Source organism: Mesocricetus auratus, unplaced genomic scaffold (assembly GCF_017639785.1).
Source record: "Mesocricetus auratus isolate SY011 unplaced genomic scaffold, BCM_Maur_2.0 Super-Scaffold_100029, whole genome shotgun sequence".
Classification (NCBI taxonomy): domain Eukaryota; kingdom Metazoa; phylum Chordata; class Mammalia; order Rodentia; family Cricetidae; genus Mesocricetus; species Mesocricetus auratus.
The window spans coordinates 3,275,796-3,293,720 of NW_024429210.1; positions in this window are offsets into that span (position 1 = coordinate 3,275,796).

Below are 17,925 nucleotides of genomic sequence, written 5' to 3' on the forward strand. Positions count from 1 at the left end.
TTATCTCCAAAGGCAGTTTATTTAAACATCTTTTATTTTAATTTATCTATAACATTTTTAGGACAAATTCAGTGAATCTCTAGACCTGCAAAGCAAGTAAAGTATTATATTTTCTCTGAAAATCATACCATAACAAATTGATAGTATTAGTTTTAAGGCAATGTATTTTGATTATAAACTTCCTTGCTATCTGGACTGGAAACCCAAACCTGGGTTTGCTTGTCATTTCATTTATAGAGTAAATTCAGTGAGGTAGAAAAAAAATAAACAATGAATGTCAACATGGGCTTGGATTCTAGAATGAATGCACAGGAGGCATCAACCTGGTCAATTATACTAATTCTTCTCTGTTCATGACTAGAGGCAGAAAGTATCTCTCCCTGGTCATGGTCCCAAATCTGCTCCAATCCCTTTATTATCCTGGTAGGCTGTGCCCTTAAATGCTAAACCCAAACAAATCAATTCCCTTAAATCACCCTCCCAGGTTCTTTTAACAGCAAAGAGTTAAATAATGATTCTCATTGATTAGATTGATGAGCCCTAATACAATACTTGTAAACAACAATGACAACAACTTATATTAGCTTTACTGTTTATCTATTTCTGGTCCAAATTTTATTTATAAATCAATTAATGTTCATTTTCCATATAACATCATTAAGTGAAAAAAAGCAATAGCATATATTATCCTTTTTATTACTGAACTAGGTATATACAAATTGCATTGTATTATATATCTGATGTAAAATAAAGTAAAAACGTAAGTATAAGTGATTAATACATATTGCATTGATTAGTTTAAGAAACTTATATGCATAAAAATGTCTCATACTAAAATTGCTTGTACATATATTATAAGATATTGACAGTAACAATGTGGTACCAGTTTTGTAAGTGGATTTGCATCTATTAGGAAATCTTTTATGTTCTTAAGAGTGATTTACCTAGTAAACATAGGATGAAGGGCAAAATATATAGCATTTTGTACCGGAATTATTTTTTTCAGGATGTAGTGAGCCCTTCTTCCTTGTGTTCATATTTGTCAGACAAGTTAATACACACAGTGCAACAAGCTATAGCAGTAAAAGATTATTTACTGATGTATTCTTATGAATAAAGAAGTAAAAACTAGAAAAATTAATTCTTTCTCCTGGAAATTGTAAAATCCAAGTGTAATAAAACAGAAGAGACCTAATGCATTAGCTCAGTGAAATTACATGAGCAAATAGTTTTAAAAAAACATGTGATTGAAAGCTAAAGATATTAATTTATAATTCCACTCTAATGTCACAGAGCAAAAGTAACTGTTACCTTCATTAATGCAGGTATTATCCTTACTTTGAAAAACAATTAAATATACCTGAGCAATTAGTTTTATCAATGGAATATGTGCAAAATTAAACTTACCTCTATTGACCTCCTTAGTATATTTTATCATTATATTGTTTATTGACTCATAACACTTATTTTTAAAAGTGTTATTATAGACCAGATCAATAGATTCCAAATTCTCCATTTAACTACAATTCAATTTCTTGTCTGAACAAATGAGGAAATGTATAGTTTGTGTGATTAATACCTTTCATGTTTTAAGATTGAAAGGCATATGACTTTACAAAGAGAAAAAAATTCATAAAGAATGTTATGCACTAACACATAAATATAAAAGATTTAAAACACAGTAATCAGAAATGTTTTAAATTGATGTTTTACCACTCAGATGAAATAATTCATTTCTAGTGGCAAAGAATACATTTGGGAACGTAGCTTACTAAAGTGCTTATCCAAGTAATATCATGACCCCCAAAGTAGACAATCAACATTACAGATTTTAAAAAATCGCATTTTCATATATTCTGAAGATGTAAGTACATAAATATGTACATAAAATTGTTTCTAACAATCATCATTACACTAGTGAAATATTCTGTTTCTTGGAATGACTTTTCAGTGTAGAAAATTCAACACAAAATACAACCCAAACATTCACTATGTGTATGCAAATAATTTGCTTTGTTAGTAGACAATCTAAGGATTTGCAAGTATTTTATTAATAATATACTAATTTTATATAGTCTTTGAAATTTTCATAGTAGTATACAGTGTATTATGATAATATGTTTTCCCTACTTTCCTTCAACCTCCCCTAAGACCTTCTGTCCCATCTTCCTCCCAACTCAAAACCCGCCTTATTCATGTATTTATTTATTAACTCGCTAAGTTCATGTTATCATGTTATCTACTGAGGAATGGACAACCGATCAATGTCCATAACCCGAAAGAAAAGTGAATCTTCTTCATCCACTAGCCATCAACTGCCATATATTTCTCAGCTATTGTTAGTGTATTTGGGCTTCTCCTCTCTTCATGTTGAAATATTTAACTCGCTTTTATGCTGTATAGATAACTGAGTCCTTGAGGGTTCATGTGTGCATGATAAGCCCAGGCTCAAATAATATCCAGAGGACACGGTTTTCTCTGCACCACTACCATTCTACCAGTTCTTATGTTTTTCTGACTCCTCTTAAGTGAGCCTTGTTGGAAGTTGATATTGCTATCTCATTTGCTACTCAGCACTCAAAATAACTTACTCTCAACTATTTGGATACTATTGAACCTGGGCTTATCATTATGCCCTCCAATAAGAAGCTCCTCTGACCAAGATTGGGAACAATGCAAATCAACAATATAAACATAAGTATTTAGGAAGCAAACTGACAATAAGTTCATTTAGAAAAACAAAAAGCAGTAGGTGCTACTTACATGGTATGACTTCCCTAGCAAATGGTTATTGATAATGTTTATAGCACTACACACAAATATCCTCCTGTGGAGCTGACCAGTCACGGAAGTGTTCCTTACTCCCATAAGTAGTTGTGCCATTAGTGATTGTGCACAACTTGTCCAGGTTAACAGAATCAAGCCAAAGATCATATCACTGATGATTTTTCTCCCAGCAGCATACAAAGGACTTTCAGAACTGTAAACTGTCCAGCATGGACAGAATATCCTATTCATTTCAAGATAGATTTATCTGTGGTCTGCAACCAAAGTATGCAATATCTTCAGAAGTAGAGTTTTACCAACTGGCTTTAGTGGGAAACCAAGAGCAGTGGGAACAGTCAAAATAAAGTGTGCATGGCAAAGACAGTGGAGGCATATGATTTTGCAACCTAAGCAAATGTATAACAGGGGTAGAGCATATGTGATAAGAAAGAATGCAACATGTAGACACTAGAAGTTACAGATTTAAAGGGCCTGGGGAAAATAAGAGATAGTGAGTGGGATAGTAGAAAGGACAGAAGTATGAAAAAGTCCTTTGAAACCCCAGTAGATTCTAAGTCAAATAAAATGCATATTTTTGAAAAAAGAGTTTGTTTGAATATAAGGTACACAGCCTTAGTGAGTAGCAGTTATTAAGTGAAAACTTCACTGAAAAGTACTCATTCCTTCCTCATGATATATTTGTCAAAAATGACCCAGAGGAAACCAAAACACTGCTTGCTATTGTCATTGTTCTTGGTTGTCCAAACATACTTTTAAAAAGCCCTTTATTTTATCTTTGGAATTGTTTTCTTAAAAAAATTACATTGATATACATTATAACAAATTTAAAGGATGCCTTCTTTAGACACTAAATTTCATCATAAAAATAAATGAAATCACCAATTCATTCTTATCCTCAAAGCAACACTGTAACATGAACAAAAAATGATCCAGAGGGGTTCCAGCTTCAAGCTGAAGATAAGAGATGCAAATCAGTCAAACCAGGAGATCTTACTTCTACTCAGTTGAAATGGCAATACTGTCCCCATGAATCCTGAGAGGCAAAAAATTCTCACCTAGCCTCAGAATGCTTTCTCTACTCAGTGAAATAGGAGAATCATTCTCCACATGTGACCCTTTGCATTGTATGCTTTCCAAGTGTTGGAATTAATGAATTTTGTTCTCAGTTGCTGTGTTCATCTTTCGGTGAGCTGTTTCTCTTTAAGACTGGATCAATTTCATATTCTGCATGTGGTTTGGAGCTAACAGTGATCCAGCTGCCTTTTAATCCTGATTCCTGGGACTAAAGGTGTATTATAACATAGCCTACATTCTATAACTAACTAGTGTGGCTGCTTTGCTATTTTGATCTCCAGTGGATTTAATCAATCATAAACAATATATTACCACAATAGCTACTTTTTGTCTAGTACAGACAAAGGCTAAACTAACATAAAAATAAGTAAGTATGTACAATATATAAGGACAATCAGTATATTAACAATGTCTAGCATGTTTGCATTTGACAAATTCAGAGAAAATATCTAGCCCATTTGTGTCAGGGTCCATAAAATGGCTTTGCTTAATTATTGCTTAAGGTCAGAAAGTTCAAAATTATCATTTCTCTTCCAAGGTTTGAATCATAAAACCTTAATGTCTAAGGAGTGGCTACTGTAGGATGTTTGGTCTTAGGTGTGAATGTCTTATCTAAACAACAAGAGAATTGGCAAAATAACAAGAGATTTCATCTAAAATGTGGTTAACAAATGTTTTGACAATTAAGGAAGCAAGTATCTTTCTTCCTTGTAACTTGATAAAGAAGTCTTTTGCCATTTTCCCCTTTTTGGTTGGGATATTTAAGAATACTGAAGAATAAACTTGGGGTGCACACTATTCACTGGATTGTTCTCCTGACTATTCTGTGTCTCTGTCTTTTCCTTACTATCTTTACATGCTATTTCTCAATTCACCCTCTCCCTCTCAGGTACTAGCCCGGCAAGTGGGCTGGATCTGACAGAGGTGCTAGCTAGATGGTTACTGCAGATTAGCACCTCATCATGGGGATATTACTGTTGGCTACTACACATTTGAAGTTTTGACAAATTAAGAGAAAATACCTCAAAATCTATCCAATCTTGGTGAGTCCAAATTCTTGCAGCTAATTTACTTTCTACTCTATTTTGCATTATCAAATTATGTTTTAATTTCTCTCAGACTTTTACACTTTACCAATCTTAGTGAAATTCTTTTCTGCGTCTGATAAACAAATAAAGCTATAAATGTAGTATCTAGTCTTCAACTCCCTCAGAGACCCAAGAATGAAATAATATTAACTAAGTAATCAGGAAGTGGGAATTAGGGACTTCCAGAAATGTGGGAAATGAGACAAATAGCTAGCTACCTGGGCAGTAATTAAAAAGGAATTCTGCAATTTTGCAGTATCCATCTTTGTCCTATAAACCTAGCATATCTGACAGACTTTTCTGTAAAGCAGGATTTTGAAGGATTATCTCACCTTGTCTTGTAAAGGTTTGAAGTCATTCTTGTTTGTGTCTGGTTTGCCCAATTTAGACAGCGTACTGTCAGAAATTGAAGCAAGGGCAGTCTCTTGCCAAGTGGCTCCTTTTGCCACAAAGAAAGTAAACTCAGTGTGGAGTTTCTTCGATGCCCATCAGTAGATTAGTACTACCAGGGCAGACATGTTTCATTGTAATAAAAAAATGAACCTATATTATTAGGATGTCTTAAATGACATATTTTGTAGATATCTGAAGTGTTTGAAGATGATCTGGTTTTCTAAAATATATATGTGTGTTTTAACTTGAAAACATGCCTATTATGAGTACAGGTTTGGATCTAATAATTGACGAGTTACTAACCTACATATCCCTGTGATGTTATACCATTGGCAATTATCATTTTCAAGGAAAAAGTTTGTATTATATTGTGAAATGAAGCTATACAGGTTCAATACATTGAACAATAGCTTAAATGCATATGTACAGTATGTTTTAACCAATTAATTTCAGATTTGTATTACTATACAATATTTGTATAATATATATACAAAACTCCAATCAAATGTAAATTCTTTAAAATAATAGTTGCTTTTTAATAGATGATTCAATAATATATCATTTTATCTTTTCATATATATATATATATATATTCCTCCTGAATTTATCCAACAGCATTTTATAAAAATTCTCCTAAATAGTGTCACACATCATCATGGTTCACTGTAGAAAATAGGAAGACATTCAAACCCGAAATCATTTACAGGTGGTAGTTGAAAGTTTTTGCAAGAATTCGTTAGTACCCTATATGACAAAAACTTTAAAACATGTATATCAATCTTATAAATTTTTATTTAAATACAACCTTTATGTTTTTTATTAATTTAATATTAAATAGCTTGCTCCACATATCAATCCCAATTCCCTCTCCCTCCCCTACTCCCGCAACCCCCCACCCCATCCCCATTTCCACAGGGGATATGCAGAGTCTCTTTTCACTCAGGGCAGGGCCCAGGCACTCCTCCAAGAGTCCAGGCTGAGAGAATCCCTCCTTGTGCCATGGACACACGAAGTCCATTTGTATGGCAGGTATAAACACTGATCTACTGCCCAGGGCCCCATAGGTTGCCCAGGCCTCCTCACCAACTCTCACACTCAGAGGGTCTGGATCAGTCCCATGCTGGCCTCCCAGATGTCGGTCTGGGGTCCAAGAGCTCTCCCCTTGTTCAGATCAGCCAGCCCATTATTTGCCAATTTGCTCATGGATCCTGATCCTCTCTCTCTCTCACTGGGTACCATGAATTCAGTTCAGTGTCTAAATGTGGGTGTTTGCCTCTGTTTCCATCAGTCACTGCATGAAGGTTCTAGGATGGCTATAGACATCAAGTTCATTATCAGGAATGGGCATTTAAGTTGGTCTCTCTACTATTGCTCAGCTTGCCAGTTGGTGTCATCCTTTTAGATCACTAGAGGTCTCACTGGTGCCAGATCTGTCTTGTAACCTGACTCCCTCAGCACCCTATTCTATCCCAACTCAAACTTCTTGTACCCCAACGACCTACTCTCTCTTCCTCTTCTCCCGCTCTTTTCTTCCCAGCTCCCACTCACCCCTAACCCTCATCGGTGTTTCCCATCTGTTCAGAAGATCTTGCCTCCTTCCTCTTCTCTGGGGTACCATGCATATTTCTCTTAGGTTCTTCCCTGTTTCCCAGAATCACTGTCAGTGGAAGTGCAGACTGGCACTATCCTGATCCATGTCTAAAATCCATATATGAGTGAGTACATACTATGTTTGTCTTTTTGTGACTGGGTTGCCTCACTCAGGATGGTTTCTTCTATCGCCATACATTTACCTGCTAATTTCAAGATTCCATTGTTTTTTTATTCTGCTGAGTAGTAATCCATTGTGTAAATGTACCACATTTTCTCTATCCACTCTAAAGTTGAGGGGCATCTAGCTTGCTTCCAGGTTTTGGCTATTATAAATACTGGTGTTATGAACATAGTGGAGCAGATGTCCTTGTTGTATGAATTTGCATCATTTGGATATAAGCCTAAGAGTGGAATTGCTGGGTCTTGTGTTATATTGATTCCCATTTTCATGAGGAATCTCCATATTGACTTCCAAAGTGGGTGTACGAGTTGGCACTCCCAACAGCAGTGGAGGAGTGTTCCCCTCTCTCCACATATTCTCCAGCATAAATTTTCTTCCGTGTTTTTGATTTTGTCCATTCTGAGAGGAGTAAGATGGTATCTCATAGTTGTTTTGATTTGCATTTCCCCGATGGCTAAGGATGTTGAACACTTTCTTATGTGTCTCTTGGCTATTTTATCCTCCTCTATTGAGAATTCTCTATTTAGTTCTGTACCCCCACCTTTTACTTGGATGCTTTGGTGTTTTGGAGACTTACTTATTGAGTTATTTGTAAATTTTGGAGATCAGCCCTCTGTCACATATGGGGTTAGTGAATATTTTTTCCCATTCTGTTGACTGCCTTATTGTCTTGCTGACTGTGTCCTTTGCCTTACAGAAGCTTTTTAGTTTCAGGAGGTCCCATTTGTTAATTGTCGATCTCAGTGTCTGTGCTATTGATGTTATGTTCAGTAAACGGTCTCCTGTACCAACTCGTTGAAGAATATCTCCAACTTCCTCTTCTAAGAGTTTCAGTGTAGGTGGATTTAGGTTGAGGTCTTTGATCTTTTTAGACTTAAGTTTATTTTTTTCTTTTTTTATCATTTTTTATTTTAATTTTAAATAGCTTGTTTTACATGTCAATCCCAGTTCCCTCTCCCTCCCCTCCTCCCGCACTCCCCTTCCACCCTCCCTCCCACCCTATTGCCAAATCCTTCCACATAGGGGATGTCTAGAGTCTATCATTTTACTCTTGGTAGGGTCAAGGCACTCCCCTAAGAGTCCAGGCTGAGAGAGCATCTCTCTTTGTGCTATAGGCACATGAAGACAGATTGAATACCAGGGATAGACACTGATCCACAGCTCAGGGCCCCATAGGTTGCCCAAGCCTTCTCACTGACACTCACATTTGGGGGGTCCAGATCAGTCCCATTCTGGCCTCCCCACTGTCGGTCTGGGGTCCAAGAGCACTCCCCTGTTCAGATCAGCTGTCTCTGCTGGTTTTGCCAGCCCATTCTTTGCCAATTTGCTCATCACTCCTCTCTCTCTGTAACTGGGTTCCTTGGGTTCAGTTCAGTGCTTAGTTGTGTGTTTGCCTCTGCTTCCATCAGTCACAGGATGAAGGCTCCCGGATGGTTATAGACATCAAGTTCATTATCAGGAATGGGCATTCGAGGTGGTCCTTCCACTATTGCTTAGCTTGCCAATTGATGTTATACCTGATGTCACTCTGGTGCCTGATCTGTCTTCGATCCTATGATTCCCTCTTCCCCCTATTCTACCCCCACCCCCTCTTCCTGTTCCCCCATGACCAACTCCCTTCCTCTTTACCCCCTCTATTCTTCCCAGGTCCCACTACCCCCCCCTCGCCATGTTCCCCATCCATTCAGAGGATCTTGTCTCCATCCTCTTCTCTTGGGTACTATGCATATATGCATATCTTTTAGGTTCTTTCCTGTTTCCCAGACTCTCTATCAGTGGAAGTGCAGACTGGCACAGTCCTGATCCATATTTAAAATCCATATATGAGTGAGTACATACCATGTTTGTCTTTTTGCGACTGGGTTACCTCACTCAGGATGGTTTCTTCCAGTGCTATCCATTTCCCTGCGAATTTCAAGATTCCATTGTTTTTTTCTGCTGAGTAATACTCCATTGTGTAAATGTACCACATTTTCTCTATCCACTCTTCAGTTGAGGGGCATCTAGGTTGCTTCCAGGTTCTGGCTATTACAAACAATGCTGCTATGAACATAGTGGAGCAGATGCCCTTGTTGTATGAACCTGCCTCATTTGGAGAAATGACTAAGAGTGGAATTGCTGGGTCTAGTGGTAGATTAATTCCCATTTTCCTGAGGAATCTCCATACTGATTTCCAAAGAGGCTGTATGAGTCGGCATTCCCACCAGCAGTGGAGGAGTGTTCCTCTCTCTCCACATCCTCTCCAGCATAAATTGTCTTCAGCGTTTTTGATTCTAGCCATTCTGACAGGAGTAAGATGGTATCTCAGAGTTGTTTTGATTTGCATTTCCCTGATGGCTAAGGATGATGAGCACTTTCTTAAGTGTCTCTTGGCCATTTTAGCCTCCTCTACTGAGAATTCTCTATTTAGCTCTGTACCCCACCTTTCAAGTGGATCCTTTGGTGTTTTGGAGACTTGTTTCTTGAGTTCTTTGTAAATTTTGGAGATTAGCCCTCTGTCAGATGTAGGGTTAGTGAATATCTTTTCCCATTCTGTGGCCTGCCTTTTTCTCTTTTTGATTGTGTCCTTTGCCTTACAGAAGCTTTTTAGTTTCAGAAGGTCCCATTTGTTAATTGTTGATCTCAGTGCCTGTGCCACTGGTGTTATGTTTAGGAAGTGGTCTCCTGTACCAACTCGTTGAAGAGTATCTCCCACTTTCTCTTCTAAAAGTTTCAGTGTGGCTGGATGTATGTTGAGATCTTTGATCCATTTGGACTTAAGTTTTGTACAAGGCGATAAACATGGATCTATCTGCAGTCTTCTGCATACCATTACCCAGTTATGCCAGCACCATTTGTTGAAGATGCTTTCTTTTTTCCACTGTACAGTTTTAGCTTCTTTGTCAAAAATCAAGTGTTCATAGGTGTGTGGGTTAAAATTAGGGCTTTCGATTCGGTTCCATTGGTCTACCTGCCTATTTTTTGCCAATACCAAGCTGTTTTCAGGACTATAGCTCTATAATAGAGCTTGAAGTCAGGTATGGTGATGCCTCCTGAAGTTCCTTTATTGTATAGGGATGTTTTGGCTATCCTGGGCCTTTTGTTTTTCCATATAAAGTTGATTAATGTTCTTTCCAGGTCCTTGAAGAATTGTGATGGAATTTTGATAGGGATTGCATTGAATCTATAGACTGCTTTTGGCAAGATTGCCATTTTTATTATGTTGATCCTACCAATCCAAGAGCATGGGAGATCTTTCCATTTTCTGGTATCTTCTTTGATTTCTTTCTTCAAAGACACAAAGTTCTTGATATACAGGTCTTTCACTTCCTTGGTTAACATTATCCCCAGATATTTGAGGCTGTTTTTGGCTATTGTAAAAGGTGATGTTTCTCTGATTTCTTTCTCAGTCACTTCATCATCTGTATATAATAGGGCCACTGATTTTTTTGAGTTTACCTTGTATCCAGCCACATTGCTGAAAGTGTTTATCAGCTCTAGGAGTAACCTTGCGGAGTTTTTGGGTCACTTATGTAAACTATCATATCATCTGCAAATAGTAAAAGTTTGACTTCTTCTTTTCCTATTTGTATCCCCTTTATCTCCTTTTGTTGTCTTATTGCTGTAGCTAGAACTTCAAGTAAAATATTGAAGAGATATGGAGAGAGTGGACAGCCTTGTCTTGTTCCTGATTTTAGAGGAATTGCTTTGAGTTTCTCTCCATTTAGTTTGATGTTAGCTGTTGGTTTACTGTATATTGCTTTTATTATAGTCAGGTACGTTCCTGTTATCCCTAATCTCTCTAGGACCTTTATCATGAAGGGGTGCTGGATTTTGTCAAAGGCTTTTTCAACATCTAGTGAGATGATCATGTGGTTTTTCTTTCGCAGATTGTTAATATGGTGGATTACATTGATAGATTTTCTAATGTTGAACCATCCCTGCATTCCTGGAATGAAGCCTACTTGATCATGGTGGATGATTTTTCTGATGTGTTCTTGAATCCGGTTTGCAAGTATTTTATTGAGTATTTTTGCATCAATGTTCATGAGGGAAATTGGTCTATAGTTCTCTTTCTTAGCTGTGTCTTTGTGTTGCTTGGGTATCAAGGTAATTGTAGCCTCATAGTTCATGAGGGAAATTGGTCCACAGTTCGCTTTCTTTATTGTGTCTTTGAGTGGCTTGGGTATCAAGGTAATTGTAGCTTTGTAACAAGAGTTTGGCAGTGAGCTTCCTTGCACTACCTAAATTTAGTGCAAGGCTATAGACATGGTTCTATCTGGAGTCTTCTGCATGCAAATACCCAGTTATGCCAGCACCATTTGTTGAAGATGCTTTCTTTTTTCCATTGTATAATTTTAACTTCTTTGTCATAAATCAAGTGTTCATAAGTGTGTGGGTTAAAATCAGGGTTTTCAATTTGGTTCCATTTGTCTATCTGTGTATTTTTGTGCAAATACCAAGCTGTTTTCAGGATTATAGCTCTATTATAGAGCTTGAAGTCAGGTATGGTGATGCCTCCTAAAGTTCCTTTATTGAATAGGGTTGTTTTGGCTATCCTAGGCCTTTTGCTTTTCCATGTAATGTTGATTATTGTTCTTTCAATGTCTGTGAATAAATTGTGCTGGAATTTTGACAGGGATTGCATTGAATCTGTAGACTGCTTTTGGTAAGTGTGCCATTTTTATTATGTTGATCCTGCCAATCCAAGAGCATGGGATATCTTTCCATTTTCCAGTATCCTCTTTGATTTCTTTCTTTCTTTAAATCTCAAAGTTCTTGCGATACAGGTCTTTCACTTCTTTGGTTTCATTATTTGATATTTGATGCTGTTGTAAAGTGTGATGTTTCTCTGATTTCTTTCTCAGTCACTTTAACATCTGTATATAATAGTGCTATTGATTTTTTTAATTAACCTTGTATCCTGCCACTTTGCTGAAGGTGTTCATCAGCTGTAGAATTTCCCCTGTAGATTTTTTTAGGTCACTTATGTAAACTATCATATCATCAGCAAATAGTGAAAACTTGACTTCTTCCTTTCCTATTTGTATCCCCTTGATCTCCTTTTGTTGTCTTATTGTTCTAGTTAGAACTTCAAGTACAATATTGAAGAGATATGCAGAGAGTGGACAGCCTTGTCTAGTCCCTGATTTTAGAGGAAATGTGTTGAGTTTCTCTCGATATAGTTTGATGTTAGCTCTTGGTTTACTGTATATTGCTTTTATTATGTTCAGGTATGTTCCTGTTATCCCTGATATCACTAGGAAGTTTATTATGCAACGGTGCTGGTTTTTGTCAAAGGCTCTTTCAGCATCTATTGAGATGATCATGTGGTTTTTCATTCACAGTTTGTTTATATGGTGGATTACAATGATAGATTTTCTAATGTTGAACCATCCCTGCATTCCTAGGAAGAAGCCTACTTGATCATGGTGGATGATTTTTCTGATGTGTTCTTGAATCCGGTTTGATAGTATTTTATTGAGTATTTTTGCTTCGATGTTCATGAGGGAAATTGGTCTGCAGTTCGCTTTCTTTATTGTGTCTTTGAGTGGCTTGGGTATCAAGGTAATTGTAGCTTTGTAACAAGAGTTTGGCAGTGAGCTTCCTGCATCTATTATGTGGAATACTTTGAGGAGTATTGAAATTAGCTCTTCTTTGAATTTCAGGTTGAATTCTGCACTGAAGCTATCTGAGCCTGGGCTTTTTTTTGGTTGGGAGACTTTTCATGACTGCTTCTATTTCATTAAGGGTTATAGGCCTATTAGATTTTTTTGCAGTACAGATTTTCAAAGTATGCCCTGATGATTCTTTGGATTTCCTCAGTGTCTGTTGTTACGTCCCCTTTTCATTTCTGATTTTGTTAATTAGCATGCTCTCTCTATCTTTCAGTTAGTTTGGATAGAGGTTTGTCTATTTTGCTGATTTTCTCAAAGAACCACCAACCTTTATTTTCTAAGAAAAACTGTTAAAAGTCAATATAAAACCAAAGGATTAAGAGCTTAGTGGTAATATAATATTGCTTTAATATATGTTTTATTTGTGTTTCATACAGTTGACTCTTCTGGCTTTACACAGGGTTATTTTTTTTCTTCTTTAAATAGCATTCTTGGGTTTGGAGGAGACAGCCACATTCCAACTCCCAAACCAGTGTTAATCTTTAACTGGACTGTGACTACAAAAATTCCATTTATATTATGTCTCTAGAGAAAAAAACATAAGGGAATGTTTATGAAATTTATCCTGTTGGATATTTTATATGCCAATAGGCCGATTTATGCCTTTCCTTGGGACAATTTTTCTTGATTTTTTGTCCTTTTTATTCAGTTGTCTCATTTGTTGTATGGTCTCTGGATTTCCTAGATAGATACCTTTATTCTCCTGAAAAGGCAAAAATGAAACCATTACACAACTCTAAATTATGGAGAGGATCTTAGTTGGTAATTTACCTCTAATGCAATGAAAAACATTTGTTACTATTATCAGTTAATTTAGATTAAATGGCCATACTGATTGATGAAAAATCATATTTTCTAATACAGAGACACCTTGCTTAAATCAAATTTTTATCATGTTTTTACTATTTTCCTTCAATATATGTTTTCATTTAAATTAGAAACTTGAATGCTTCACATGTCAATCCCAGCTCCCTATCCCACCCCTCCTATCTTGTCCCACCACTAGCCCTCCCAGCCCTCCTAGCCCCCCACCCAATCCTCAAATCATTCCCCAGGGAGGGTGAGGACCTCCTTGGGGGATCTCCAAAGTCTGTCATTTCATCCATGGCAGGACCTAGGCCTTCCCCATGTGTCCAGGATGAGAGAGCATCCCTCTGTTTGGAATGGGCTCCCAAAGATCATTCATACACAATGAAGAACACTGATCGACTACCCAAGGACCCAGTGATTTCTGTGGCCTCCTCACTGGCACTACATTCATGGAGTCTGGATCAGTCCCATTCATGGAGTCTGGATCAGTTCCCTGTTGGCTACTCAGCCATCAATCTGGGATTAAAGAGCACCCACTTATCTGGTCAGCTGACTTTGTGGCTTTCACTATCATGGTCTTGACACCTTAGCTCATCACTCCTCTATCTCTGTCACTAGGTTCCAGGAGATCAGCTCAGTGTTTAGCTGTAGGTATCTGTCTCTGTTTCCATCAGTCACTGGATGAAGGTTCTAGGATGGCATATAGGGTAGTCATCAACCCTAACATCAAGGAGGTGCTATTAATTTAGTCTCTCCACTATTGATTAGTTTGCCAGTTGGTGTTATCCTTATAGATCTCTGGAGATACAACTAGTGTAATCTTTCTCCTCAAACCTATAATGACTTGATCTATTATGGTATCTCTCATCCTGCTCTCCTACATTCTTATCTCAACTCAAACTTCCTGCTCCCCCATGCCTTATTCTGCCCTCCTCTTATTCTCCTTTCTTTTTTTTTCTGGTTCCCTCTCCCATCCCCCAATGTTCCCAATCTGCTCAGGAGATCTTGACTCATTCCACTTCTCTGGGGTATCATACATATCTCTTAGGAAGCTCTTGTTTCCTAGACTCACTGGCACTGGGATTGAAGGGTGGCACTCCACTGATCCATATCTAATATCCATATAAGAGTGAATACATACCATGTTTGTCTTTTTGTGTCTGGGTTACCTCATTCAGAATGGTTTCCCCTAGTGCCATCCATTTGCCTGCAAATTTCAAGATTCAAATGTTTTTCCTCCACTGAGTAGTACTCCATTATGAAAATGTACCATATTTTCTCTATCCAATCTTCACTTGTGGGAATCGAGCTATTACATATAATGCTGCTATGAACATAGTGGAATAGTCACCCTTGCTGTGGGAATTGGCATCTTTTGGGTATATGCTGGGTCTTGTGGTACACTGAGTCCCATTTTCCTGAGGAATCTCCATCCTGATTTCCATAGTGCCTGTACAAGTTGGCGCTCCCATCAGCAATGGAGGAGTGTTCCCCTAATCCACATCCTTTCCAGCACAAACTGTCATTGGTGTTTTTGAGTTTATCCATTCTTACAGGAGTAAGATGATATATCAGAGTTGCTTTGATTTGCATTTACCTAATATCTAAATATGTTGAGTTCTTTCTCAAGTTTCTCTCAGCAATTTTATAGTACTCTATTGAGAATTCTCTATTTAATCAGTCCCCCACTTTTTAATTATATCCTTTGGTGTTTTGGAGACTTGCTTCTTGAGTTCTTTGTAAATTTTTGAGATCAGTCCTTTGTTAGATGTGGGGGTTTGGGAATATGTTTTCCCAATCCTTGTGCTGCCTTTTGTCTTGGTGACTCTCCTTTGCCTTACAGAAGCTTCTCAGTTTCAGGAGGTCCCATTTATTAATTAACGATCTCAGTGCTTTTTCTACTGGTGTTATGTTCAGGAAGCAGTCTCCTGTACCCTGTTCAAGGGTACCATCCACTTTCTCTTCTAAGAGGTTCAGTGTGGCTAGATTTATGTTGATGTCTTTGATCCATTTAGACTTAAGTTTTGTGCATGCCAATAGACATGGATCTACCTCCAGTCTTCTACATACCAATATCCAGTTATGCCAGCACCATTTGCTGAAAATGCTATCTTTTTTCCATTGTATAATTTTAGCTTCTTTGTCAAAAATTAGGTGTTCATAGGTTGGTGGATTAATCTCAGGGTTTTCAGTTTGATTCCACTGGTCTACCTGTCTATTTTTGTGCCAATTTGTTTTCAGGACTATAGCTCTATAATAGAGCTTGAAATCAGGGATGGTGATGCCTCCACTCCAGACGTTGCTTTGTTGATCATGGTTGTCTTTGCTATCCTGAGTTTTTTGTTTTTCCATATAAAGTTGAGAGTTGTTCTTTCAAGTTCTATGAAGAATTGTGCTTGAATTTTAATGGGGACTGCATTGAGTCTGTAGATTGCTTTTCGCAGGATTGCCACTTTTACTACATGTATCCTAACTATTCAAGAGCATGTGAGATCTTTCCATTTCCTGGTGTCTTCTTTAATTTCTTTCTTTAAAGACTCAATGTTATTGTGATACAGGTCTTTCACTTATTTGGTTAGCATTACCCCCAGGTATTTTATGTTGTTTGTGGCAATTGTAGAGGGTGATGTTTCTCTGATTTCTTTCTCAGCCCTTTTATAGTCTGTATATAGTAGGGCTTCTGATTTTCTTGTGTTGATCTTGTATCCTGCCACATTGCTGAAGGTGTTTATCAGCTGTAGATGTTCCCTGGTAGAGTTTTTTGGGTCACTTATGTAAACTATCATATCATCTGCAAATAGTGAAAGTTTTATTCTTATTTTCCAATTTGTATATACTTGATCTCCTTCTGTTGTCTTATTAATCTAGCTAGAATTTCTAGTACAATATTCAAGAGATATGGAGAGAGGGGACAGCCTTGCCTCGCTATTGATCTTAGAGGAATTGCCTTGAGTTTCTCTCCATTCAGTTTGATGTTGGGTGTTGCTTTGCTGTATATAGCTTTTATGATGTTTAATTATGTTCCTGTTATCCCGGATCTCTACAAGACCTTTATCATGAGGGGGTATTGGATTTTGTCAAAGGCTTTTTCAGCATCTAGAGAGATGATCATGTGATTTTTGTTTATCAATTTGTTTATATAGTGGATTACATTGATGGATTTTTTTTATGTTGAACCATCCCTGCATCCCTGGAATGAAGCCTACTTGATCGTGGTGGATGAGGTTTATGATGTGTTCTTGGATCTGATTTGCCAGTATTTTATTGAGTATTTATGTATCAATGTTCATGAAGGATATTGGTCTGAAGTTCTCTTTCTTAATTGGGTCTTTGTGTGGCTTGGGCATCAATGTTACTGAAGCCTTGTACAAAGAGTTTGGTAAAGAACCTTCAGCTTTTACTGCATGGAATAATTTGAGAACAATCGGTATAACCTATTCTTTGAATTTCTGGCAAAATTCTGCACTGAAGCAATTTGCCCCTAGGCTTTGTTTGTTTGGGATTCTTTTGATGACTGCTTCTATTTCCTTAGATGTTGTAGGAGTACTTAAATTGCTTATCTATTCTTGATTTAATTTTGTAAGTGATATTTATCCAGAAAATCGTTCATTTCCTTTAAATTTTCAAATTTTGTGGAGTACAGCTTTTCAAAATGTAACCTTATGATTCTCTGGATTTCTTCAGTGTCTGTTGTTATGTCCACCTTTTCATTTCTGATTTTGTTAATTTGCACATTCATATTCTGCCTTTTGGTAAGTTTGGATAAAGGTTTGTCTATCTTCTTGATTTTCTCAAAAAACCAGCTCTTTGTTACATTGATTCTTTGTATCATTTTCCTAGTTTCTACTTTATTGATTTCAACCCTCAATTTAATTATTTCTTGGCATCTGCTCCTCTGGTGTGAGTTTGCTTCTTTTGTTCTAGTACTTTCAGTTGTGCTGTTTATTCTCTAGTGTGACTATTCTCCAGTTTCTTCATGTGGGCACTTAGTGCTATGAACTTTCCTTTTAGCACTGCTTTCAAATGTTTCATATGTTTGGGTATGTTGTGTCTTCATTCTCATTGAATTCTAGGAAGTATTTGATTTCTTTTTTTATTTCTTCTTTGACCCAGGAGTGGTGCAATTGTGTGTTATTCAATTTCCATGTGTTTGCAGGGTTTCTGTGGTTTGTGTTATTGTTGAATTCTAACTTTAAGGCATGATGGTCAGATAAGATACCCGGAGTCATTCCAAGTTTTTTGTACCTGTTGAGGTTTGATACATTGCCAAATATGTGGTCGATGTTTGAGAAGGTTCAGTGTGGATCTGAGAAGAAGGTATATTCTTTTGTGTTTGGATGGA